The following is a 27,130-nucleotide window of genomic DNA, read 5'->3' as shown; positions in this document are numbered from 1 at the left end:
AGTGTGTATGAAAGTATGCATGCATGGGTGAATGAGTGTATGGGTGTGTATGTATGTGCATGTATGTGTGTAAATGTGGGGGGGTGGGAGGGGGAGGTGAGAGGGTGGGGAGGACTCTGGGGAAGGGGGCAGGGGAGACACCTATCAGTGCTAGGGAAGGAATTCCCTGGCACTCATAGTACCTACCGCCATTGTTTCCTTGCCGATACAGAAAACACGGAAACCATGGCTGTGGGTGGGGTCAAAATGCCATGGGCGGCCTGGTGACAGCTGCCGGGCTGGACATTGTAGTCTCCAGCCTGGCGGTCGTCACCGCCGTTGCGGTCGGTGTGTTAACTTGGCGGTTTGGCTTTGGCCAAACCGCCAATGTCATAATAGTGGAGGTATGTACTGCCAGTCTGTTGGCGGTAATACCTCCACTATTACACCAACCATTGGGTGATAATGACCCCTTTAGTTTTCTTTGGCCCACAAAACATTACAAAAGACTACTGCTGAATAATATTCAAGTCTAAGGATGACATGAACTCTACAAAGCCATCTAGATCTTTCTGAAGCTAATAGGAAGGCATTGCCCGCATTAAGAAGTGTAAGGATAAAATGGATACCTGCCCTCAGAAAATGGTTTTGTTTTTAGTTTGAGCACATGGGCGTCTTAACCAATAATGTACATAAGAAACAAAAACAGGGCTAGGACACAACCCTGTCAAACACCTTGATTACAATATATAGATGACATGCATTCTCCCCAGGGACCAAAACGTATCTCAGCAGAAGTATTCCAATTCAATCACCAAAGGAAAGTAACCAGGGGCTTCTGCTCTCCGGTTACTAAACATGTCCCATAGCTTAGACCAACTGACCATGTTGAAGGTACATGACAAGTTATGTTATGTTATGTTATATGGATTTATATAGTGCATAGCTGCCCAAAGGCCTCGCAGCACTCGAACTTGAAACAGTAGCGCCCAAGAGCAATAGATTGGAAGCTAAGCCTTAAATAGCCACGTCTTCAAGGCCTTGCAGAAGGATAATTCATGATTCATTGCTTGTATGCTGATAGGTAATGAGTTCCATAGCTTTGCCCCCTGGTATGCCAGGGATCTTCCACCCCATCAGGCTTTCTTCACTTTAGGGATCACTGCCAGATATGTTGAGGAAGATCTAAGTGATCTGTTAGGTGTATAGAGGGAAGCTAAGGACCTCTGCATTTCTGGACCTCGATTATGCAATGCTCTATGCACACGGCATACTGCCTTAAAATGTATCCTCTTGGCCACAGGAAGCCAATGTAGCGGGGAGATTCCAGCTTTATAGAGTCTTGCTTAGAAATGTTCAACAACAACACAGTGCAGAAGCATTCTGGACTCTCTGCAATCTTCTAATCACATAGCCAGGTGAGCCAATGAACAATGCATTTCCATAGTCGATTCGGGAGCCAATCAATGCCTGTACAATTATTCTTTTGGCTGTAAAGGGTAGGATAGTGAAAACCCTCCTTAACAGCCTCAGAAGGCCAAAGGAGGTGGCAGCTATTTTGTTAGCTTGATGGGCCATTGACAGTTGTGGATCAAGCCAAACTCCAAGACTTTTAATGAGTTCTTTAGGTGGGGTAAAAATTCCATGCCATCAATCGTTGATGGGATCGGGATAGGCTTTGTTTGTTGCCCAAAAAACATCACCTCCATTTTATTATCATTAAGTTTTAGTTTGCTTCTGATCATCCATGCTGCCACAGCTTGGAGACAAGGACCAAGTACTGACTCTATAGAACGGGAGTCCTGTGAGAGAGATACAATTAGCTTGTGTTGTCTGCATACGACACCAAGGTCAGCCCAAAGGGCTGGACTGTTTCTGGGAGTAGCAACATGGAAATATTAAATAAAGTGGGGCTAAGAGAAGACCCCTGTGGGACTCCACATCTATTAATAATATGGTCTGAAAAGTATGATCTATCTAGTATCTGAAATGACCTATCTTTAATAAATGAAATAATCCAATCTAAGGCAGCCCAGATATTCCAATCTCTTGTATCCTATCCGTTAATATGTCAAGATCCACCGTATCGAAAGAGGCGCTGCGATCCAGGAGAATAATAGCTGTTTCCAGACCCTTATCTAAGCGTTTTTTAGCTTCTTCTGTGACAGCGATCAGTGCGGTCTCTGTACCATGTAGTGGTCTGAAGCCCATCTGGGTGGCGTGTAGGATATTGTTGTCATCCATAAAAAGAGAAATTTGAGCATGGACATATTTTTCAGCTGTCTTAGACAAGACAGGCAACAATGAGATGGGCCTATAATTACTGAAAAGTCCAGGATCAAGATTGGGTTTCTTAAAAAGTGTTTTAACAATGGCATGTTCCCACTGTTCTGGCACTATGCCGGAGGCCATCGAAAGATTAATAAGATTTGTAATAATGGGAACCGTCACTAGCGCACCTACACCTGGAGAGTGGCTGGATCAAGAGGAGATCCTGATTTAATAATTGAAAGATGTCTCTTCACAACATCTTCAGGTATCGGGGGAAGTCTGATACGATCATAGGAACCATCGACTTTTGTTTGGAAACCTTCTGTGCCTGATTCAGAACGCTGGGAAAAGTCGAGTAGATGTCTAGTACTTTTTGTTGAAAATATGATTCAAGATTGTTGACATGTTCCTGAGATGCATCCAGGAGTGCCATCTCCTCTTGAGACTGGGTGATCTCATTGAGGACACAAAAGATCTCTTTAGGTGAGCTGGCCGCCTGTTCAATCTTTGCGGTGTAATATCTAGTTTGAGCAGATTTTATTTAAGTATGATAAGACCGGATTGCTTTCTTGTATTCTTGTTTTAGAGTTTCATCATGTGACTTTCTCCAACTCCTTTCTCATTTCCTGCATTCACTTTTGAGATGAAGAAGATGCGAAGTGAACCAGGTAGAGTTCCGCCTACAGCGTCCCTTTCCTATGGCGGAAAGTGGTAGGAGTACGTCTAAACTACCAGAAATACAGTTGTTAAAGGATTTTGACAAGTCTGTAACATTATTTTGACTGGATGGCTTATTCTTTTCTAGAATATTAATCCAGGCATCAGCTTTAAGCTTATGCCAGTGTCTGGAGGGTAAAAGACTATTATAAATCGGTTTCTTATGCCTGGGCATGGTTAGTTCCAGCTTTACAAGAAAATGGTCAGACCATGCAAAAGGGTGAGATGCCAGGGGTATTAATTCTTTAACATTTGAAAAGACCAAATTGATTGTATGACCCTTGTTGTGTGTTGGTCGCCTAATCAGTTGAACTAGATTAAGGGCAGTCATGTCTGAAATCAGAAATTTAGTTATCAGACTATCTACCTCCTCCGCATGGATGTTAAAATCACCTAATAAAGTAAAATTGGATTTAGTGCAGACTAGCTCCGTGATAATCTCTGCCAAAGACTGCAGAAAGTTTTCAGTGGGACCCGGGGGGCGGTATACCAAAGCACCTGATAGGGTAAATAAATTGAGGGTTCAGGCTGATGGAAAAATACATGCTCTCACCCTGTTATCTGTAATGGGGGTCAGTTAACCATTAAATTGTTCCTGTAGACTAATGCAATACCCCCGCCTCTAGCGGTAACACTATTGAGTCTGCTTATGCGATATCCATTGGGTAATGCCAATGCGACATCAGGGGCTGAGCCCTCATATAGCCAAGTTTCAGTCAGGCAGAGAATCATGGGTTTAGTCTGCTCTAAAAGTAGATATATGTCCAGTTTATGTGCTACTAGAGAGCGACAGTTAACTAAGAGAATTAAGCATTTATTAACTTCTAAGGCTGCTGAATTATCCAGCGTAAGTTGCGGGTACCACTGACAGATTGAAAATTGGTGTTCAAGGCTCCTGGGGTCTATAGTGTTGATGCAGATACTCTGGGTAGCAGAGCTTAGAGCATGAAGAGCATCCAAATCATACTTGATTCTAACATCTTTTGTAGGGACCAGAACAGGAAGACTGAGCCCTGGGCTCATTCTGGCATGGGCGGGCTTGACTTTGGCGCACCAGCGGCGCACCCACTGTGCGCGTCCGCTGCGCATCGCTTGCATCTGGGCTAAAAATAGCCTGGATGCCGAAAAAACTATACCGCTGACCTACACAAAATGGTGGTTGCAGCAGTGGTTTTCCAAAAGAGGTAAAATGGCAGGCAAAAACTAGGGGCCAGATGTAGCAAAAAGCCAATTTGCGACTTGCAAATTGCGAGTCCCTGCGGCTCGCAATTTGCAACTCGCAAATTGGTATGCAGAACGGTGTCTCAGACACTGTCTGTGAGTCGCTATGGGGTAGCAATGACCCACCTCATTAATATTAATGAGGTGGGTCGCAAATTGCGGCCCCATAGCGAGTCTAGGCACTTGCAAACATGGAGGCCTGCTGTAGTCAGCAGACCTCCATGTTCGTGACTGCTTTCAAATAAAGCAGTTTTTTTTTTTTTAAGTGTAGCCCGTTTTCCTTAAAGGAAAACGAGCTGCACTTAAAAAAAAAAAAAAAATCCTTTAGTTTCGGTATTTTTTCAGGGCAGGTAGTGGTCCCTTGGACCACTACCTGCCCTGAAAAAATAGTTTTGGGTCCATTCACAAAGTGGATGGGGTCCCATGGGGACCCCTTCCAATTTGCGAGTGGGTTACCATCCACTTGAAGTGGATGGTAACTGCGACACCCTATAGCAAATGGTATTGCATACCACTCCAAAACGCAAATAGGAAGGGAACACCCCTTCCTATTTGCGATTCTGAAATGCATATTGCGAGTCAGTCCCGACTCGCAATATGCATTTCTTCATTGGAAACTGGAATTTGCGACTCGCAAACGGCATTTTTTGCCGTTTGTGACTCGCAAATAGTTTCCTGCATCTGGCCCTAGAATCTGTAATTCCCCACCATCTAGGCCTCTAGACACGGACCAAAGTCCATCAAATCTAGGTGTAAATATCCTTTCTCGGACTTGGTGTGTTTGCCAATGACAAGTGATAACTTCAGACACTGCTTAACCATTCCCATTCCGTCTCTGAATCCATTTTGTGCTTCGGAGAAGATGGTGTTTCAGATAGCTCAACCCTCCAGACGCACAAATAAAACCCTACTGTAGGAGGCTGGACTGGCTTGTAGTGAGTACCAGGGGTACTTACACCTTGCACCAGGCCCAGTTATCCCTTATTAGTTTATAGGGTGTCTAGCAGCTTAGGCTGATAGATAATGGTAGCTTAGCAGAGCAGCTTAGGCTGAACTAGGAGACGAGTGAAGCTCCTACAGTACCAATAAGTGTCATATGCACAATATCATAAGAAAACACAATACACAGTTATACTAAAAATAAAGGTACTTTATTTTTACGACAATATGCCAAAGTATCTCAGAGTGTACCCTCAGTGAGAGGATAGGAAATATACACAAGATATATGTACACAATACCAAAAATATGCAGTATAGTCTTAGAAAACAGTGCAAACAATGTATAGTTACAATAGGATGCAATGGGGACACATAGGGAAAGGGGCAACACAAACCATATAATCCAAAAGTGAAATGCGAACCACAAATGGACCCCAAACCTATGTGACCTTGTAGAGGGTCGCTGGGACTATTAGAAAATAGTGAGGGTTAGAAAAATAGCCCACCCCAAGATCCTGAAAAGTGAGTGCAAAGTGCACTAAAGTTCCCCAAAGGACAAAGAAGTCGTGATAGGGGAATACTGCAGGAAAGAAACAAACCAGCAATGCAACAACAATGGATTTCCAGTCGAGGGTACCTGTGAAACAAGGGGACCAAGTCCAAAAGTCACAAGCAAGTCGGAGATGGGAAGATGCCCAGGAAATGCCAGCTGTGGGTGCAAAGAAGCTTCTACTGGACAGGAGAAGCTAAGGTTTCTGCAGGAACGACAAGGGCTAGAGACTTCCCCTTTGGAGAACGGATCCCTCACGCCGTGGAGAGTCGTGCAGAAGTGTTTTCCCGCCGAAAGACCGCCAACAAGCCTTGCTAGCTGCAAATTGTGTGGTAAGCGTTTTTGGATGCTGCTGTGGCCCATGAGGGACCAGGATGTAGCAAATTACGTCAGGAGAGAGAGGGGACGTCGAGCAAGACAAAGAGCCCTCTCAGCAGCAGGTAGCACCCAGAGAAGTGCCAGAAACAAGCACTACGAGGATGCATGAAATGGTGCTCACCCGAAGTTGCACAAAGGAGTCCCACGTCGCCGGAGACCAACTTAGAAAGTCGTGCAATGCAGGTTAGAGTGCCGTGGACCCAGGCTTGGCTGTGCACAAAGGATTTCCACTGGAAGTGCACAGAGGCCGGAGTAGCTGCAAAAGTCGCGGTTCCCAGCAATGCAGTCTGGCGTGGGGAGTCAAGGACTTACCTCCACCAAACTTGGACTGAAGAGTCACAGGACTGTGGGAGTCACTTGGACAGAGTTGCTGGATTCAAGGGACCTCGCTCGTCGTGCTGAGAGGAGACCCAAGGTACTGGTGATGCAGTTCTTTGGTGCCTGCGGTTGCAGGGGGACGATTCCGTCGACCCACGGGAGATTTCTTCTGAGCTTCTAGTGCAGAGAGGAGGCAGACTACCCCCACAGCATGCACCACCAGGAAAACAGTTGAGAAGGCGGCAGGATCAGCGTTACAGAGTTGCAGTAGTCGTCTTTGCTACTATGTTGCAGTTTTGCAGGCTTCCAGCGCGGTCAGCAGTCGATTCCTTCGCAGAAGGTGAAGAGAGAGATGCAGAGGAACTCGGATGAGCTCTTGCATTCGTTATCTAAAGCTTCCCCAGAGGCAGAGACCCTAAATAGCCAGAAAAGAGGGTTTGGCTACCTAGGAGAGAGGATAAGCTAGCAACACCTGAAGGAGTCTATCAGAAGAAGTCTCTGACGTCACCTGGTGGCACTGGCCACTCAGAGCAGTCCAGTGTGCCAGCAGCACCTCTGTTTCCAAGATGGCAGAGGTCTGGAGCACACTGGAGGAGCTCTGGACACCTCCCAGGGGAGGTGCAGGTCAGGGGAGTGGTCACTCCCCTTTCCTTTGTCCAGTTTCGCGCCAGAGCAGGGATAAGGGGTCCCCTGAACCGGTGTAGACTGGTGTAGGAGGCTGGACTGGCTTGTAGTGAGTACCAAGGGGTACTTGCACCTTGCACCAGGCCCAGTTATCCCTTATTAGTGTATAGGGTGTCTAGCAGCTTAGGCTGATAGATAATGGTAGCTTAGCAGAGCAGCTTAGGTTGAACTAGGAGACGAGTGAAGCTCCTACAGTACCACAAGTGTCACTTGCACAATATCATAAGAAAACACAATACACAGATATACTAAAAATAAAGGTACTTTATTTTTATGACAATATGCCAAAGTATCTCAGTGAGTACCCTCAGTATGAGGATAGCAATTATACACAAGTTATATGTACACAATACCAAAAATATGCAGTATAGTCTTAGAAAACAGTGCAAACAATGTATAGTTACAATAGGATGCAATGGGGACACATAGGGATAGGGGCAACACAAACCATATACTCCAAAAGTGGAATGTGAACCACGAATGGACCCCAAACCTATGTGACCTTGTAGAGGGTCGCTGGGACTATTAGAAAATAGTGAGAGTTAGGAAAATAGCCCACCCCAAGACCCTGAAAAGTGAGTGCAAAGTGCACTGAAGTTCCCCAAGAGACAAAGAGTCGTGGTAGAGGAATAATGCAGGAAAGACACCAACCAACAATGCAACAACTGTGGATTTCCAATCTAGGGTACCTGTGGAACAAGGGGACCAAGTCCAAAAGTCACAAGCAAGTCGGAGATGGACAGATGCCCAGGAAATGCCAGCTGCGGGTGCAAAGAAGCTTCTACTGGACAGAAGAAGCTGCGGTTTCTGCAGGAACGAAAAGGTCTAGAGACTTTCCCTTTGGTGGACGGATCCGACTCGCCGTGGAAAGTCGTGCAGAAGTGTTTTCCCGCCAAAAAAATGCCAACAAGCCTTGCTAGCTGCAAATTGTGCGTTTAGCGTTTTCGGATGCTGCTGAGGCTCAGGAGGGACCAGGAGGTCGCAAATTGGACCAGGAGAGAGAAGGGACGTCGCGCAAGTCAAGGAGCCCTCTCTGAAGCAGGTAGCACCCAGAGAAGTGCCAGAAACAGGCACTAGGAGGATGCGTGAAATGGTGCTCGCCAAAGTTGCACAAAGGAGTCCCACGTCGCCAGAGACCAACTTAGAAAGTCGTGCAATACAGATTAGAGTGCCGTGGACCCAGGCTTGGCTGTGCACAAAGGATTTCCGCCAGAAGTGCACAGGAGCCGGAGTAGCTGCAAAAGTCGCGGTTCAAAGCAATGCAGTCTAGCGAGGTGAGGCAAGGACTTACCTCCACCAAACTTGGAATGAAGAGTCACTGGACTGTGTGAGTCATTTGGACAGAGTTGCTGGATTCGAGGGACTTCGCTCGTCGTGCTGAGAGGAGACCCAAGGGACCGGTAATGCAGCTTTTTGGTGCCTGCGGTTGCAGGGGGAAGATTCCGTCGACCCACGGGAGATTTCTTCGGAGTTTCTGCTGCAGAGAGGAGGCAGACTACCCCCACAGCATGCACAAGCAGGAAAACAGTCGAGAAGGCGGCAGGATCAGCGTTACAGAGTTGCAGTAGTCGTCTTTGCTACTATGTTGCAGTTTTGCAGGCTTCCAGCGCGGTCAGCAGTCGATTCCTTGTCAGAAGGTGAAGAGAGAGATGCAGAGGAACTCTGATGAGCTCTTGCATTCGTTATCTAAAGTTTCCCCAGAGACAGAGACCCTAAATAGCCAGAAAAGAGGGTTTGGCTACTTAGGAGAGAGGATAGGCTACTAACACCTGAAGGAGCCTATCAGAAGGTGTCTCTGACGTCACCTGGTGGCACTGGCCACTCAGAGCAGTCCAGTGTGCCAGCAGCACCTCTGTTTCCAAGATGGCAGAGGTCTGGAGCACACTGGAGGAGCTCTGGACACCTCCCAGGGGAGGTGCAGGTCAGGGGAGTGGTCACTCCCCTTTCCTTTGTCCAGTTTCGCGCCAGAGCAGGGGCTAAGGGGTCCCTGAACCGGTGTAGACTGGCTTATGCAGAATTGGGCACATCTGTGCCCAAGAAAGCATTTCCAGAGGCTGGGGGAGGCTACTCCTCCCCTGCCTTCACACCATTTTCCAAAGGGAGAAGGTGTAACACCCTCTCTCAGAGGAAGTCCTTTGTTCTGCCATCCTGGGACAAGCCTGGCTTGACCCCGGGGGGGCAGAAACCTGTCTGAGGGGTTGGCAGCAGCAGCAGCTGCAGTGAAACCCAGGAAAGGCAGTTTGGCAGTACCAGGGTCTGTGCTACAGACCACTGGGATCATGGAATTGTGCCAACAATGCCAGGATGGCATAGGGGGGGCAATTCCATGATCTTAGACATGTTACATGGCCATATTCGGAGTTACCATTGTGAAGCTACATATAGGTAGTGACCTATATGTAGTGCACGCGTGTAATGGTGTCCCCGCACTCACAAAGTTCAGGGAATTGGCTCTGAACAATGTGGGGGCACCTTGGCTAGTGCCAGGGTGCCCTCACACTAAGTAACTTTGCACCTAACCTTTACCAGGTAAAGGTTAGACATATAGGTGACTTATAAGTTACTTAAGTGCAGTGTAAAATGGCTGTGAAATAACGTGGACGTTATTTCACTCAGGCTGCAGTGGCAGGCCTGTGTAAGAATTGTCAGAGCTCCCTATGGGTGGCAAAAGAAATGCTGCAGCCCATAGGGATCTCCTGGAACCCCAATACCCTGGGTACCTCAGTACCATATACTAGGGAATTATAAGTGTGTTCCAGTAAGCCAATGTAAATTGGTAAAATTGGTCACTAGCATGTTAGTGACAATTTGGAAAGAAATGATAGAGCATAACCACTGAGGTTCTGGTTAGCAGAGCCTCAGTGAGACAGTTAGGCACCACACAGGGAACACATACATATAGGCCACAAACTTATGAGCACTGTGGTCCTGACTAGCAGGGTCCCAGTGACACATAACAAACATACTGAAAACATAGGCCCGTATTTATACTACGTTTGCGCTGAATTTGCGTCGTTTTTTTCAACGCTAATTCGGCGCAAAACTAACGCCATATTTATACTTTGGCGTTAGACGCGTCTAGCGCCAAAGTATGGGCAATGAGCGTCATTTTTTTGCGTGAACGCCTTCCTTGCATTAATGAGATGCAAGGAAGGCGTTCCCGTCTAAAAAAATGACGGCGACACAAATGCGTCGTATTTATACTCCCAGGCAAAAATCACGCCCGGGAGTGGGCGGGTCAAAAAACCCCGCATTTGCGCCACTTTTTAACGCCTGGGTCAGGGCAGGCGTTAAGGGGCCTGTGGGCTCAAAATGAGCCCACAGGTGCCCTCCCATGCCCCCAGGGACCCCCCCTGCCACCCTTGCCCACCCCAGGAGGACCCCCAAGGATGGAGGGACCCACCCCAGGGACATTCAGGTAAGTTCAGGTAAGTATAATTTTTTATTTTTTTTAAATATTTTTTTTGTGGCATAGGGGGGCCTTATTTGTGCCCCCCTACATGCCACTATGCCCAATGACCATGCCCAGGGGACATAAGTCCCCTGGGCATGGCCATTGGGCAAGGGGGCATGACTCCTGTCTTTACTAAGACAGGAGTCATTTAAATGGTGCCTGGGCGTCGAAAAAAAATGGCGCAAATCGGGTTGAGGCGATTTTTTTGCCTCAACCTGACTTGCCCCATTTTAAGACGCCCTAACGTCATTTTTTCCCAACGCCGGCGCTGCCTGGTCTACGTGGTTTTTTTCCACGCTCACCAGGCAGCGCCGGTCTGCTTGCGCCGTCTAACGCCATTCCATAAATACGACGCCAGCATGGCGCTTCAGAATGGCGTTAGACGGCGCTAAATTTTTTGACGCTAAACTGCGTTAGCGCAGTTTAGCGTCAAAAAGTATAAATATGGGCCATAGGGTTTTCACTATGAGCACTGGGCCCTGGCTAGCAGGATCCCAGTGAGACAGTGAAAACACCCTGACATACACTCACAAACAGGCCAAAAGTGGGGGTAACAAGGCTAGAAAGAGGCTACTTTCTCACACAACCCCCCCCCCAAACGAAGGACAATAAGGCTAACCTTGGCCAGTTGAGACTTTATTGTCTAAGTGGTGATAAGTAGAGAGTAGCTCTGCAATAGACTGGTTACTCCCTTTATCATCCACTATATGGTTACTTCCCTGTAGGGATGTAAACCACCCTGTTTGAAGTTTTTTAGCTAAGCAACAATGTGAAGATGTATTTTCAGAGTTTCTATCAGTAAGTTTTAGTTTAGAGCAGTGGGAATTATCCACTGAACCTATTTGTAGTGATGGAAATGCCAGACAGGGATGCTGTCTCAGAAAAGCCATAGCTGGGCAAAAACTTTGTCCATATGGCTGGAAGAGAGAACAGGGATGCTGTTTCTCTTGAGTTGGAGCAGGGCAGGGATGCTGTCCTATGAGCTCCACACTAGGGCAGGGATGCTGTCCTAAGTGTTGTGAGGCAGTGCAGGGTTTCTGCACTAAAGTTTCTCTGGGAGGGTTGGAGGGATGCTCCATGTTAACTAAAATGTTGCTCTTTTTGTCACCAATGTTAGTTATCCCACAGAGAGGTACTTCTACCTCAGGGAGTCCAGCTTTGCCAGCTGATGATTCCCTTGGAACAGGTGCCACCCCAGGAGAGGTTTCTCCCACCACAGGAATGGTATCCTGAATGGTAGGGTGGTTAGGGGATACTGTGATACCCTTTTTACCTGTTGATGGAGAGGGATCCTGAGTTTTCAGGCCTTCTCTCCTTTGCTTTTTCATTTCAGTAGAAATGAGAGGGAACAATTCCTCTGGGATGCCCAGCATGGCTGCATGGGCATAAAACTCTACATCAGCCCAACCTGAGGCCTCTAGGTCATTACCTAAGAGACAGTCTACAGGTAAGCTAGGTGATACCACCACCTGCTTAGGGCCAGTAACTCCACCCCAACTAAACTGAATTATAGCTAAGGGAAGAAACTTAGTGGAGTTATGGACATCAATAATCTTATACTGTTGTCCAATGATGTGTTGTTCAGGATGCACTAGGTTTTCAGTCACCAGATACTGGCACCTGTGTCCCTGTAGGCCAAGGCCTCAACACCATTGATTGAAACTGTCTGCCTGTACTTATCCATTGTAAGGGGACAAGCAGCCAGTGTGGCAAGGCCAATGCCACTAGGTGTGACAGAAACTGTCTTGGGACTGACTACCCCAGTTTCTACTATGGACCCATAAGTGAACCCAACTACACCCTTAACTTGACTGTTGCCAGCAGTCCCACCACTAGTACCACTACTGCTAGTGGCACTAGAGCTTGATGTATTAGTGGTGGTAGGCTCAGGGGGTTTACCTGGACAGGACTTATCCCCTGGCCTAAGGCCTTTGTTTTTACACACAAAGCACCAAGGCTTTTTAATGTGTGTGGGTTGAGAAGAAGAGGAAGAATTTGTTTTATCCCCACCCTCTGAAGAGTGTTTAAGATTTGAAGTGGGATCTTTGGTTTTACCCTTATCCCCATGCTTATCTTGAGATTTTTCACCATCTTTCTTCTTATTGCCATCTTTGTCACCCCCTGTATGAACTTTTCTGTTCACCCTTGTTCTGACCCATTTGTCTGCCTTCTTTCCCAATTCTTGGGGAGAGGTCAGATCAGTGTCTACCAGGTACTGGTGCAACAAATCAGACACACAATTATTAAGAATATGCTCTCTCAGGATCAAGTTATACAGGCTGTCATAATCAGTAACTTTACTGCCATGTAACCACCCCTCCAAGGCCTTCACTGAATGGTCAATGAAATCAACCCAGTCTTGTGAAGACTCCTTTTTAGTCTCTCTGAACTTTATCCTGTATTGTTCAGTGGTTAAGCCATAACCATCCAGGAGTGCATTCTTAAGAACTTTGTAATCATTGGCTTCACTTTCTTTCACAGTAAGGAGCCTATCCCTACCTTTTCCACTAAATGATAGCCATAGGATAGCAGCCCACTGCCTTTGAGGGACATCCTGTATAACACAGGCCCTCTCAAGTGCAGCAAACCACTTGTTAATGTCATCCCCCTCCTTATAAGGGGGAACTATCTTGTGCAGATTCCTGGAATCATGCTCTTTTACAGGATGACTATGGGGAATACTGCTGCTGCCACCATGGGTTTCAAAACCCAATTTCTGTCTTTCCTTCTCTACTTCTAAGGATTGTCTATCTAAATCCAGCTGTTGCTGTTTAAGCTTCAGTCTGGATTGCTCCACTCTCAAACTATTTAGCTCCCTTTAGCTCCCTTTCTAACATTCTGTCATCAGGCTGGGTGGGAGGGACATTCCTAGACACAGAAGTATGGTGAGAATGGACAGAAGGAAACCTGTCCCTTACAGAAGCCACCCTAACAGCTTGGCTAACAGAAACATTACTACCAGTGTGGTGAGAATAAATGCTTTTGCTATGATGTGAGACAACACTATTTGTATGGTGTGGCTCTCCATCATTACCAACTATGCTAGACTGTCTAGTAATGGGCAGGCTAGGAAGTTTCTTTCCTGAATCTTTTCCTGGGGGAGACCCTGAATCAGATTGGGAACTATTAGGTACTTTTTCAACAGATGGGGCATTTATGGCCTTATCTTGTTCTCTAAGCATGTTAATTAACAATTCCAAGGAAGGATTCTTCCCTACACTCAAACCTCTCTCTATGCAGAGATTCCTTGCTCCTTTCCAGCTAAGGTGATCATATGCAAGTTTGGACAGATCAACATTTTGGCCTGTGCCAGACATTTTTAGAGAGAGTTAAAGTGATAGAAAAAGAGAAAAAAGTTTTCAGAACTTTTTAGAAAGACAGAAAAAAACCTTTTTAAACTTTTAAGAACTTTTTGAAAGTTTAGAAGTACTTTTCAGCACTTTAGAAAAGAGTGAAAAGAGGAAATGCAAAGAGGAAATGCAAAACTTTTTAGCACTGTGTACACACACTGAACTTGTTTTGTATATTTTTCTCTTATGAAAAGTACAATGACAAGAGTGGTAAGTAGTCTCAAAGCACTTATCCCACCGCTGCACAACCAATGTAGGAGGCTGGACTGGCTTGTAGTGAGTACCAAGGGGTACTTGCACCTTGCACCAGGCCCAGTTATCCCTTATTAGTGTATAGAGTGTCTGGCAGCTTAGGCTGATAGATAATGGTAGCTTAGGAGAGCAGCTTAGGCTGAACTAGGAGACGAGTGAAGCTCCTACAGTACCACAAGTGTCACTTGCACAATATCATAAGAAAACACAATACACAGATATACTAAAAATAAAGGTACTTTATTTTTATGACAATATGCCAAAGTATCTCAGTGAGTACCCTCAGTATGAGGATAGCAATTATACACAAGTTATATGTACACAATACCAAAAATATGCAGTATAGTCTTAGAAAACAGTGCAAACAATGTATAGTTACAATAGGATGCAATGGGGACACATAGGGATAGGGGCAACACAAACCATATACTCCAAAAGTGGAATGTGAACCACGAATGGACCCCAAACCTATGTGACCTTGTAGAGGGTCGCTGGGACTATTAGAAAATAGTGAGAGTTAGGAAAATAGCCCTCCCCAAGACCCTGAAAAGTGAGTGCAAAGTGCACTGAAGTTCCCCAAGAGACAAAGAGTCGTGGTAGAGGAATAATGCAGGAAAGACACCCACCAACAATGCAACAACTGTGGATTTCCAATCTAGGGTACCTGTGGAACAAGGGGACCAAGTCCAAAAGTCACAAGCAAGTCGGAGATGGGCAGATGCCCAGGAAATGCCAGCTGCGGGTGCAAAGAAACTTCTACTGGACAGAAGAAGCTGCGGTTTCTGCAGGAACGAAAAGGGCTAGAGACTTCCCCTTTGGTGGACAGATCCCACTCGCCGTGGAAAGTCGTGCAGAGTGTTTTCTCGTCAAAAAAAATGCCAACAAGCCTTGGTAGCTGCAAATCGTGCAGTTAGCGTTTTCGGAAGCTGCTGAGGGCCAGAAGGGACCAGGAGGTCGTAAATTGGACCAGGAGAGAGAGGGGACGTCGTGAAAGATAAAGAGCCCTCTCTGAAGCAGGTAGCACCCAGAGAAGTGCCAGAAACAGGCACTACGATGATGCGTGAAACGGTGCTTGCCGAAGTTGCACAAAGGAGTCCCACGTCGCCAGAGACCAACTTAGAAAGTCGTGCAATGCAGGTTAGATTGCCGTGGACCCAGGCTTGGCTGTGCACAAAGGATTTCCGCCGGAAGTGCACAGGAGCCGGAGTAGCTGCAAAAGTCGCGGTTCCCAGCAATGCAGTCTAGCGAGGTGAGGCAAGGACTTACCTCCACCAAACTTGGACTGAAGAGTCACTGGACTGTGGGAGTCACTTGGACAGAGTTGCTGGATTCGAGGGACTTCGCTCGTCGTGCTGAGAGGAGACCCAAGGGACCGGTAATGCAGCTTTTTGGTCCCAGCGGTTGCAGGGGGAAGATTCCGTCGACCCACGGGAGATTTCTTCGGAGCTTCTGGTGCAGAGAGGAGGCAGACTACCCCCACAGCATGCACAAGCAGGAAAACAGTCGAGAAGGCGGCAGGATCAGCGTTACAGAGTTGCAGTAGTCGTCTTTGCTACTATGTTGCAGTTTTGCAGGCTTCCAGCGCGGTCAGCAGTCGATTCCTTGTCAGAAGGTGAAGAGAGAGATGCAGAGGAACTCTGATGAGCTCTTGCATTCGTTATCTAAAGTTTCCCCAGAGACAGAGACCCTAAATAGCCAGAAAAGAGGGTTTGGCTACTTAGGAGAGAGGATAGGCTACTAACACCTGAAGGAGCCTATCAGAAGGAGTCTCTGACGTCACCTGGTGGCACTGGCCACTCAGAGCAGTCCAGTGTGCCAGCAGCACCTCTGTTTCCAAGATGGCAGAGGTCTGGAGCACACTGGAGGAGCTCTGGACACCTCCCAGGGGAGGTGCAGGTCAGGGGAGTGGTCACTCCCCTTTCCTTTGTCCAGTTTCGCGCCAGAGCAGGGGCTAAGGGGTCCCTGAACCGGTGTAGACTGGCTTATGCAGAATTGGGCACATCTGTGCCCAACAAAGCATTTCCAGAGGCTGGGGGAGGCTACTCCTCCCCTGCCTTCACACCATTTTCCAAAGGGAGAGGGTGTCACACCCTCTCTCAGAGGAAGTTCTTTGTTCTGCCATCCTGGGCCAGGCCTGGCTGGACCCCAGGAGGGCAGCTGCCTGTCTGAGGGGTTGGCAGCAGCAGCAGCTGCAGAGAAACCCCAGGAAGGGCAGTCTGGCAGTACCAGGGTCTGTGCTACAGACCACTGGGATCATGGAATTGTACCAACAATGCCAGGATGGCATAGAGGGGGCAATTCCATGATCATAGACATGTTACATGGCCATATTCGCAGTTACCATGGTGAAGCTACATATAGGTAGTGACCTATATGTAGTGCACGCGTGTAATGGTGTCCCCGCACTCACAAAGTTCAGTGAATTGGCTCTGAACAATGTGGGGGCACCTTGGCTAGTGCCAGGGTGCCCTCACACTAAGTAACTTTGCACCTAACCTTTACCAGGTAAAGGTTAGACATATAGGTGACTTATAAGTTACTTAAGTGCAGTGTAAAATGGCTGTGAAATAACGTGGACGTTATTTCACTCAGGCTGCAGTGGCAGGCCTGTGTAAGAATTGTCAGAGCTCCCTATGGGTGGCAAAAGAAATGCTGCAGCCCATAGGGATCTCCTGGAACCCCAATACCCTGGGTACCTCAGTACCATATACTAGGGAATTATAAGGTGTTCCAGTAAGCCAATGTAAATTGGTGAAATTGGTCACTAGCCTGTTAGTGACAATTTGAAAGTAATGAGAGAGCATAACCACTGAGGTTCTGGTTAGCAGAGCCTCAGTGAGACAGTTAGGCACCACACAGGGAACATATACATGCACACCTATGAGCACTGGGGCCCTGTGTGACAGGGTCCCAGTGACACATACATATAGGCCACAAACCTATGAGCACTGCGGTCCTGACCAGCAGGATCCCAGTGACACATAACAAACATACTGAAAACATAGTGTTTTCACTATGAGCACTGAGGCCTGGCTATCAGGATCCCAGTGAGACAGTGAAAACAGTGACAAACACTCTGACATACACTCACAAACAGGCCAAAAGTGGGGGTAACAAGGCTAGAAAGAGGCTACCTTCTCACACAACCCCCCCCCCCAAACGAAGGACAATAAGGCTAACCTTGGCCAGTTGAGACTTTATTGTCTAAGTGGTGATAAGTAGAGAGTAGCTCTGCAATAGACTGGTTACTCCCTTTATCATCCACTATATGGTTACTTCCCTGTGGGGATGTAAACCACCCTGTTTGAAGTTTTTTAGCTAACCAACAATGTGAAGATGTATTTTCAGAGTTTCTATCAGTAAGTTTTAGTTTAGAGCAGTGGGAATTATCCACTGAACCTATTTGTAATGATGGAAATGCCAGACAGGATGCTGTCTCAGTAAAGCCATAGCTGGGCAAAAACTTTGTCCCTTTGGCTGGAAGAGAGAACAGGGATGCTGTTTCTCTTGAGTTGGAGCAGGGCAGGGATGCTGTCCTATGAGCTCCACACTAGGGCAGGGATGCTGTCCTAAGTGTTGGGAGGCAGTACAGGGTTTCTGCACTAAAGTTTCTCTGGGAGGGTTGGAGGGATGCTCCATGTTAACTAAAATGGTGCTCTTTTTGTCACCAATGTTAGTTATCCCACAGAGAGGTACTTCTACCTCAGGGAGTCCAGCTATGCCAGCTGATGATTCCCTTGGAACAGGTGCCACCCCAGGAGAGGTTTCTCCCACCACAGGAATGGTATCCTGAATGGTAGGGTGGTTAGGGGATACTGTGATACCCTTTTTACCTGTTGATGGAGAGGGATCCTGAGTTTTCAGGCCTTCTCTCCTTTGCTTTTTCATTTCACTTGAAATGAGAGGGAACAATTCCTCAGGGATGCCCAGCATGGCTGCATGGGCATAAAACTCTACATCAGCCCAACCTGAGGCCTCTAGGTCATTACCTAAGAGACAGTCTACAGGTAAGCTAGGTGATACCACCACCTGCTTAGGGCCAGTAACTCCACCCCAACTAAACTGAATTATAGCTAAGGGAAGAAACTTAGTGGAGTTATGGACATCAATAATCTTATACTTTGTCCAATGATGTGTTGTTCAGGAGGCACTAGGTTTTCAGTCACCAAAGTGAAACTGGCACCTGTGTCCCTGTAGGCCAAGGCCTCAACACCATTTATTGAAACTGTCTGCCTGTACTTATCCATTGTAAGGGGACAAGCAGCCAGTGTGGCAAGGCCAATGCCACTAGGTGTGACAGAAACTGTCTTGGGACTGATTACATCAGTTTCCACTATGGACCCATAAGTGAACCCAACTACACCCTTTGCTTGACTGTTGCCAGCAGTCCCACCACTAGTACCACTACTGCTAGGGGCACTAGAGCTTGATGTATTAGTGGTGGTAGGCTCAGGGGGTTTACCTGGACAGGACTTATCCCCTGGCCTATGGCCTCTATTTTTACACACAAAGCACCAAGGCTTTTTAATGTGTGCAGGTTGGGAAGAAGAGGAAGAATTTGTTTTATCCCCACCCTCTGAAGAGTGTTTAAGATTTGAAGTGGGATCTTTGGTTTTACCCTTATCCCCATGCTTATCTTGAGATTTTTCACCATCTTTCTTCTTATTGCCATCTTTGTCACCCCCTGTATGAACTTTTCTGTTCACCCTTGTTCTGACCCATTTGTCTGCCTTCTTTCCCAATTCTTGGGGAGAGGTCAGATCAGAGTCTACCAGGTACTGGTGCAACAAATCAGACACACAATTATTAAGTATATGCTCTCTCAGGATTGTGTTATACAGGCTTTCATAATCAGTAACTTTACTGCCATGTAACCACCCCTCCAAGGCCTTCACTGAATGGTCAATGAAATCAACCCAGTCTTGTGAAGACTCCTTTTTGGTCTCTCTGAACTTTATCCTGTACTGTTCAGTGGTTAAGCCATAACCATCCAGGAGTGCATTCTTAAGAACTTGGAAATTATTAGCATCATTTTATTTTACAGTAAGGAGCCTATCCCTACATTTTCCACTAAATGATAGCCATAGGATAGCAGCCCACTGCCTTTGAGGGACATCCTGTACAGCACAGGCCCTCTCAAGTGCAGCAAACCACTTGTTAATGTCATCCCCCTCCTTGTAAGGGGGAACTATCTTATGCAGATTCCTGGAATCATGCTCTTTTGCAGGATGACTATGGGGAATACTGCTGCTGCCACCATGGGTATCTAAACCCATCTTCTGTCTTTCCCTCTCTATTTCTAACGACTGTCTATCCAAATCCAGCTGTTGCTTTTTGAGCTTCAGTCTGGTTTGCTCCACTCTCAATCTATTGAGCTCCCTTTCTAACAATCTGTCATCAGGGTGGGTGGGAGGGACATTTCTAGATACAGAGGTATGATGGGAATGAACAGAAGGAGACCTGTCCCTTACAGAGGGCACCCTAACAGCTTGGCTACCAGTATAATGTGAGAGCACATCATCAGTATGATGTGATTCAACCTCTGTACCAACTATGCTAGACTGTCTAGTAATGGGCAGGCTGAGAAGTTTCTTTCCTGAACCTTTTCCTGGGGGAGTCCCTGGATCAGATTGAGAACCATTAGCTACTGTTTCTACAGATTGGGCACTTATGGCCTTATCCTGTACTCTAAGCATATTAATTAACAGTTCTAAGGAAGGATTCTTCCCTACACTCAAACCTCTCTCTATGCAGAGACTCCTTGCTCCTTTCCAGCTAAGGTGATCATATGCAAGTTTGGACAGTTCAACTTTTTGGCCTGTGCCAGACATTTTTTAGAGAGAGTTAAAGTGATAGACAAAGAGAAAAAAGTTTTCAGAACTTTTTGGAAAGACAGAAAAAACTTTTTAAACTTTTAAGAACTTTTTGAAAGTTTAGAAGTACTTTTCAGCACTTAGAAAAGAGTGAAAAGAGGAAATGCAAAACTTTTTGGCTATGTGTATATACACTGACCTTGTTTTGTATATTTTTCTCTTATGAAAAGTACAATGACAAGAGTGGTAAGTAGTCTCAAAGCACTTATCCCACCGCTGCACAACCAATGTAGGAGGCTGGACTGGCTTGTAGTGAGTACCAAGGGGTACTTGCACCTTGCACCAGGCCCAGTTATCCCTTATTAGTGTATAGGGTGTCTAGCAGCTTAGGCTGATAGATAATGGTAGCTTAGCAGAGCAGCTTAGGCTGAACTAGGAGACGTGTGAAGCTACTACAGTACCACTTAGTGTCATATGCACAATATCATAAGAAAACACAATACACAGTTATACTAAAAATAAAGGTACTTTATTTTTATGACAATATGCCAAAGTATCTTAGAGTGTACCCTCAGTGAGAGGATAGGAAATATACACAAGATATATATACACAATAGCAAAAATATGCAGTATAGTCTTAGAAAACAGTGCAAACAATGTATAGTTACAATAGGATGCAATGGGGAAACATAGGGATAGGGGCAACACAAACCATATACTCCAGAAGTGGAATGCGAACCACGAATGGACCCCAAACCTATGTGACCTTGTAGAGGGTCGCTGCGACTATTAGAAAATAGTGAGAGTTAGAAAAATAACCCTCCCCAAGACCCTGAAAAGTGAGTGCAAAGTGCACTAAAGTTCCCCTAAGGACAAAATAGTCGTGTTAGAGGGAGAATGCAAGGAAAACCCAAATCAGCAATGCAACAACGATGGATTCCTGTCTGAGGGTACCTGTGGAACAAGGGGACCAAGTCCAAAAGTCACAAGCAGCTCGTAGCTGGGCAGATGCCCAAGAAATGCCAGCGGTTGGTGCAAAGAAGCTCTTACTAGGCTGAAGAGCTGTGAATACTGCAGGAACGACAAGGGATAGCGACTTCCCCTTTGGAGGATCGATCCCCCACGCCTTGGAGAGTCGTGCAGAAGTGTTTTCCCGCCGGATGGACGCCAACAAGCCTTGCTACACGCAAATCGTGTGTTTGGCGTTTTTGGACACTGCTGGGGCCCAGGAGGGACCAGAAGGTCGCAAATTGGACCTGCAGAGAGAGGGGACGTCGAGCAAGACAAACAACCCTTACTGAAGCAGGTAGCACCCGGAGAAGTGCCAGAAACAGGCACTACGAGGATGCGTGAAACGGTGCTCGCCGAAGTTGCACAAAGGAGTCCCACGTCGCCGGAGACCAACTTAGAAAGTCGTGCAATGCAGGTTAGAGTGCCGTGGACCCAGGCTTGGCTGTGCACGAAGGATTTCCGCCGGAAGTGCACAGGGGCCGGAGAAGCTTGCAAAGTCGCGGTTCCCAGCAATGCAGCCCAGCGAGGTGAGGCAAGGACTTACCTCCACCAAACTTGGGCTGAAGAGTCACTGGACTGTGGGAGTCACTTGGACGGTGTTGCTGGATTCGAGGGACCTCGCTCGTCGTGCTGAGAGGAGACCCAAGGGACCGGTAATGCAGCTTTTTGGTGCCTGCGGTTGCAGGGGGAAGATTCCGTCGACCCACGGGAGATTTCTTCGGAGCTTCTGGTGCAGAGAGGAGGCAGACTACCCCCACAGCATGCACAAGCAGGAAAACAGTCGAGAAGGCGGCAGGAACAGCGCTACAGAGTTGCAGTAGTCGTCTTTGCTACTATGTTGCAGGTTTGCAGGCTTCTAGCGCGGTCAGCGGTCGATTCCTTATCAGAAGGTGAAGAGGGAGATGCAGAGGAACTCGGCTGAGCTCGTGCATTCGTTATCTAAAGTTTCCCCAGAGACAGAGACCCTAAATAGCCAGAAAAGAGGGTTTGGCTACCTAGGAGAGAGGAAAGGCTACTAACACCTGAAGGAGCCTATCACAAGGAGTCTCTGACGTCACCTGGTGGCACTGGCCACTCAGAGCAGTCCAGTGTGCCAGCAGCACCTCTGTTTCCAAGATGGCAGAGGTCTGGAGCACACTGGAGGAGCTCTGGACACCTCCCAGGGGAGGTGCAGGTCAGGGGAGTGGTCACTCCCCTTTCCTTTGTCCAGTTTCGCGCCAGAGCAGGGGCTAAGGGGTCCCTGAACCGGTGTAGACTGGCTTATGCAGAATTGGGCACATCTGTGCCCAACAAAGCATTTCCAGAGGCTGGGGGAGGCTACTCCTCCCCTGCCTTCACACCATTTTCCAAAGGGAGAGGGCGTCACACCCTCTCTCAGAGGAAGTTCTTTGTTCTGCCATCCTGGGCCAGGCCTGGCTGGACCCCAGGAGGGCAGCTGCCTGTCTGAGGGGTTGGCAGCAGCAGCAGCTGCAGAGAAACCCCAGGAAGGGCAGTCTGGCAGTACCAGGGTCTGTGCTACAGACCACTGGGATCATGGAATTGTACCAACAATGCCAGGATGGCATAGAGGGGGCAATTCCATGATCATAGACATGTTACATGGCCATATTCGGAGTTACCATGGTGAAGCTACATATAGGTAGTGACCTATATGTAGTGCACGCGTGTAATGGTGTCCCCGCACTCACAAAGTTCAGTGAATTGGCTCTGAACAATGTGGGGGCACCTTGGCTAGTGCCAGGGTGCCCTCACACTAAGTAACTTTGCACCTAACCTTTACCAGGTAAAGGTTAGACATATAGGTGACTTATAAGTTACTTAAGTGCAGTGTAAAATGGCTGTGAAATAACGTGGACGTTATTTCACTCAGGCTGCAGTGGCAGGCCTGTGTAAGAATTGTCAGAGCTCCCTATGGGTGGCAAAAGAAATGCTGCAGCCCATAGGGATCTCCTGGAACCCCAATACCCTGGGTACCTCAGTTCCATATACTAGGGAATTATAAGGGTGTTCCAGTAAGCCAACTTAAATTGGTGAAATTGGTCACTAGCCTGTTAGTGACAATTTGAAAGTAATGAGAGAGCATAACCACTGAGGTTCTGGTTAGCAGAGCCTCAGTGAGACAGTTAGGCACCACACAGGGAACATATACATGCACACCTATGAGCACTGGGGCCCTGTGTGACAGGGTCCCAGTGACACATACATATAGGCCACAAACCTATGAGCACTGGGGTCCTGACCAGCAGGATCCCAGTGACACATAACAAACATACTGAAAACATAGTGTTTTCACTATGAGCACTGAGGCCTGGCTATCAGGATCCCAGTGAGACAGTGAAAACAGTGACAAACACTCTGACATACACTCACAAACAGGCCAAAAGTGGGGGTAACAAGGCTAGAAAGAGGCTACCTTCTCACAATCAGGCCCACAAAAACACTCTGGTGGGCGTGGTGGGTCCAAATCCTCCTTTAATCAGAACAAGGAAAAGAAACCATGTTGCTATTTATGTAAAATAAAAGGCCATTGGACAACAGATCCCAGTTGTCCAAAGAAAGGCACCACTGCTCCTACCACTACAACCCCTACTGCTACACCTAGTGTCCCTACTAATAGCAGTGATGGGGGGAGCAAACCTACTAATAGCCAATCCAAGGGAGTAGCTGGGCTCACTTTTGGTAACTTAGTTGGGGTTGGTCTGATTAGGGAGACCACAGAGGCTACTTTAGTCTCTGAAGGGGCTATTGATTTAGCCACTTTGGTTGCTTGCCCCCATGACTTGGAGAAGTACAAGCAACTAACCCTAATAAATGGTGTTGAGGTCCAGGCCTACAGGGACACAGGTGCCAGTGTCACAATGGTGATTGAGAAACTGGTGCACCCTGAACAACACATACTTGGACACCAGTACCAAGTAACCGATGCTCACAACATAACACAACGCCACCCCATGGCTGTTGTAAATCTCAACTGGGGGGGTGTAACTGGTCCAAAGAAAGTTGTGGTAGCTTCAGATTTACCTGTAGACTGTCTATTAGGGAATGATTTGGAGACATCAGCTTGGTCAGATGTGGAGTTGGAGGCCCATGCAGCAATGCTGGGCATTCCAGGGCATATTTTTGCTTTGACAAGGGCTCAGGCCAAAAAGCAAAAAGGACAGGGAAGCTTGGATCCTGGAACAATGGACCAAGTGCTCCCTAAAGCTAGGGCTAGTAGAAGCAAACCACTTCCTACTATCCCTCCCTCTACAGTGGATTCTACTTCTGAGGAAGAAGAATTCCCTCCCTGTGCAGAACCTACACCAGAGGAGCTGGAAGCAGACACTGCTGAGCTTTTGGGTGAAGGGGGGCCTGCCAGAGAGGAGCTGAGTGTGGCACAGCAAACCTGTCCCACATTAGAGGGTCTCAGACAGCAAGCTGTCAAACAGGCTAATGGGGATGTCAGTGACTCTCACAGAGTTTACTGGGAGGACAACCTCTTGTACACTGAGCATAGGGATCCTAAACCTGGAGCTGCCAGGAGATTAGTGATTCCTCAGGAGTACAGAAAGTTCCTCCTAACACTGGCACATGACATTCCCTTAGCTGGGCACCTAGGACAAATGAAAACTTGGGACAGGCTTGTTCCCCTGTTTCATTGGCCTAGGATGTCTGAGGACACAAAGGAATTTTGTAAGTCCTGTGAAACCTGTCAAGCCAGTGGCAATACAGGTGGCACCCCTAAGGCACCCCTTATCCCACTGCCTGTGGTTGGGGTTCCCATTGAAAGGGTAGGGGTTGACATAGTTGGCCCCCTTGACCCTCCTACTGCTTCAGGCAATAGGTTTATCTTGGTGGTAGTGGACCATGCCACAAGATATCCTGAAGCTATTCCTTTAAGGACCACTACAGCTCCTGCAGTGGCAAAGGCCCTCCTGGGAATATTTTCCAGGGTGGGCTTCCCAAAGGAAGTAGTATCAGACAGGGGAAGCAATTTCATGTCTGCATACTTAAAGGCCATGTGGAAGGAGTGTGGTGTAACGTACAAGTTCACAACACCCTATCATCCACAAACAAATGGACTGGTGGAGAGATTTAATAAAACTCTCAAAGGCATGATTATGGGTCTCCCTGAAAAACTCCGCAGGAGATGGGATATCCTTCTACCATGCCTCCTTTTTGCCTACAGGGAGGTACCCCAGAAAGGAGTGGGCTTCAGCCCCTTTGAACTTCTTTTTGGACACCCTGTTAGGGGTCCACTCACACTTGTAAAGGAGGGTTGGGAACAACCTTTAAAAGCTCCTAAGCAGGATATTGTGGATTATGTACTTGGCCTCAGATCAAGGATGGCTGAGTACATGAAAAAGGCCAGTAAAAACCTTCAGGCCAGCCAAGAGCTCCAGAAGCAATGGCATGATCAGAAGGCTGTTTTGGTTCAGTACCAACCAGGGCAGAAAGTGTGGGTCTTGGAGCCTGTGGCCCCAAGAGCACTCCAAGATAAATGGAGTGGACCCCACACAATTGTTGAAAAGAAGGGTGAAGTCACCTACTTGGTTGACTTAGGCACTGCCAGGAGTCCCCTTAGGGTGCTCCATGTCAACCGCCTGAAACCCTACTATGACAGGGCTGATCTCACCCTGCTCATGGCAACTGATGAGGGACAGGAAGAAGACAGTGATCCTCTACCTGATCTCTTCTCTTCCACAGATCAAGATGCTCTTGTGGAAGGTGTAGTTTTGGCTGATTGTCTTACTGCTGAGCAGAAAGACAATTGCATAAATCTCCTAGGACAATTTTCAGAACTCTTCTCTACTGTGCCAGGCACCACTTCTTGGTGTGAGCACACTATAGATACTGGAGACAGTTTACCTGTCAAAAGTAAGATCTATAGGCAGCCTGACCATGTCAGGGACTGCATAAAGCAAGAAGTTCAGAAAATGTGGGAACTAGGAGTGGTTGAGCACTCTGACACTCCATGGGCTTCTCCTGTGGTACTGGTACCAAAACCCAATTCTAAAGATGGAAAGAAGGAAATGCGGTTTTGTGTAGACTATAGAGGTCTCAACTTGGTAACCAAAACTGATGCTCACCCTATACCCAGGGCAGATGAGCTTATAGATACACTGGCATCTGCCAAGTATCTAAGCACTTTTGATTTGACTGCAGGGTATTGGCAGATCAAATTGTCAGAAGATGCTAAACCTAAGACTGTATTTTCTACCATTGGAGGACATTACCAGTTTACTGTAATGCCTTTTGGTTTGAAAAATGCACCTGCCACTTTTCAGAGGTTGGTGAACACAGTCCTGGAAGGGCTGGAAGCTTTCAGTGCAGCATATTTGGACGATATAGCTGTCTTTAGCTCCAGCTGGGATGATCACCTGGTCCACATATGGAAAGTTTTGGAGGCCCTGCAAAAGGCAGGCCTCACTATCAAGGCTTCAAAGTGCCAGATAGGGCAGGGTAAGGTGGTTTATCTGGGACACCTTGTTGGTGGGGAACAGATTGCACCACTTCAGGGGAAAATCCAAACTATTCTTGATTGGGTTCCCCCTACCACTCAGACTCAGGTGAGAGCCTTCCTAGGCCTCACTGGGTATTACAGGAGGTTCATTAAGAACTATGGCTCCATTGCAGCCCCTCTTAATGACCTCACATCCAAGAAAATGCCTAAAAAGGTATTATGGACAGCAAACTGTCAGAAAGCTTTTGAGGAGCTGAAGCAGGCCATGTGCTCTGCACCTGTCCTGAAAAGCCCTTGTTACTCTAAAAAATTCAATGTCCAGACTGATGCATCTGAATTAGGAGTAGGGGCAGTCCTATCACAACTTAATTCTGAGGGCCAGGATCAACCTGTTGCTTTTATTAGTAGGAGGTTGACCCCTAGAGAAAAGTGTTGGTCTGCCATTGAGAGGGAGGCCTTTGCTGTGGTCTGGGCTCTGAAGAAGTTGAGGCCATACCTGTTTGGCACTCACTTCATTGTTCAGACAGACCACAAACCTCTACTTTGGCTAAAACAAATGAAAGGTGAAAATCCTAAATTGTTGAGGTGGTCCATATCCCTACAGGGAATGGACTATACAGTGGAACATAGACCTGGGAGTAGCCACTCCAATGCAGATGGACTCTCCAGATATTTCCACTTAGACAATGAAGACTCATCAGGTCATGGCTAGTCTTATTGTCCTTCGTTTGGGGGGGGGGGGTTGTGTAG

This window comes from Pleurodeles waltl, chromosome 3_2, assembly GCF_031143425.1.
Source record: "Pleurodeles waltl isolate 20211129_DDA chromosome 3_2, aPleWal1.hap1.20221129, whole genome shotgun sequence".
NCBI lineage: Eukaryota > Metazoa > Chordata > Amphibia > Caudata > Salamandridae > Pleurodeles > Pleurodeles waltl.
This window is presented reverse-complemented; position numbering follows the sequence as displayed.